A 1489-nucleotide genomic window follows, 5' to 3' on the forward strand; every position below is an offset into this window, starting at 1 on the left:
TGCAGGTGTAATGCATGTTATTTGAATAACCAAAACCAAACGTGAAACATAAACCTTAAAGAAGTCCATATGGTTCTGTTCCCAACGCTTGTGGAATACAAATGTGCTGAGGCATATATGGCTATCTTCTGAGTAACTTGTGCATTTAATCACCTTTGGAAAATGAAAACAGTTGGTTTATCTCTGTTGAAAATTTAAGGCAAATTGCTAGTATGTTGAGATTCTAAACTGCACCTAGGTGGATTGACATAAGCTAGTGACACATGTTCTGACTTGTTTTTAATCTTGCCTTGTATTTTTTTCCCTTTAATTGCTTTCCAGAAAAGAGGCTAATTCAGTTTGATTAGTAATTATTAAGATTCTTTCAACTGCAAATCAGCCTTTATGTTAAATTAAGCGCTGCATGTTGCTAACCAAATACGCACTCTCCCTACATTTAAGTAGTTCTATAGATGAGCATACATTTGTTCAGATTATAGGTTTTAGTGAAAATCTGCATTCACAATTCTTATGCAACAGTTTATTGTCATGTTCTAATTGGATTCAATTAGCGTTACACTTTTTTTGTTTTGCAAGAGGACCTTCTTCTAAATATGTGGGAAAGAAAAAAAAAAGTTTTTAACCTAAAAATGGCTTTAACAAAGGTAGTATTATTTGCAAGTAACATAACTTTTTCCTAAACGTTGCACCCCTTAATGTTTCATGAATAGCAGATTCTTAAGGCTGTAAAAAGATTAAAAGGATAGATTGAGGGGATTTTTTTTTTTTTTTTGAGTTCCAGTGTATTTAATTAATTGCGTTGGTCTGGTTGAAGGAAATTCCTTCCATGGAGAAGGAAATTATTCTCCTTGCAGAAGATGCAACATTGACAGAAGTCCACTTTAGCTCTCAGGGAACACTGGTACCGGGTGCTTAGCTAACCGCTTCTGATCAGCAACTTTGTTTGCAGTGACAATTCTTTAAAGAATTTTTAACATTGTCATTGCAAACATGTAGTGATGAAACTTTCAGTGATACAGATTACTTCAGTGGGATGGATAACATTGGATTCATTTAGGTGATGTGGTTGTTTACTTAAAAAGTGATGATTTTTATTTTGAATTGCACTTTCATTTTTAGAGTGCAGAGGTTACACTAAAACAAATACATTGAGTTGGTTCATCAATTGCAACCTTCTTGGGGTAACTACCAAGAAAATCCTAGACTTATTCAGTCTGTTACATGCAAAGATTAGAGGAAATACTAGTAATAAATACTGATGAATTAGAAATAACCATGAATAATTCATGATGCATTAAATAAAATTAATAAGAAGATAAAGCCCTACAGTTTAGAACGAAAAAGACTGAACACTTTAATCGCAGTTGTGGTCTTCTCCAGGCCTCTCTATTGTGAACTGTCATCACATGTGTTTAAATTCAAATTAATATTATTCATTCAACTTAATTTATAGAATATTCAAGAATACATATGTAAAATAATTTAAAAA

This window comes from Nipponia nippon, unplaced genomic scaffold, assembly GCF_047370975.1.
Source record: "Nipponia nippon isolate SJK-2023a ecotype South Korea unplaced genomic scaffold, ASM4737097v1 scaffold_5, whole genome shotgun sequence".
NCBI lineage: Eukaryota > Metazoa > Chordata > Aves > Pelecaniformes > Threskiornithidae > Nipponia > Nipponia nippon.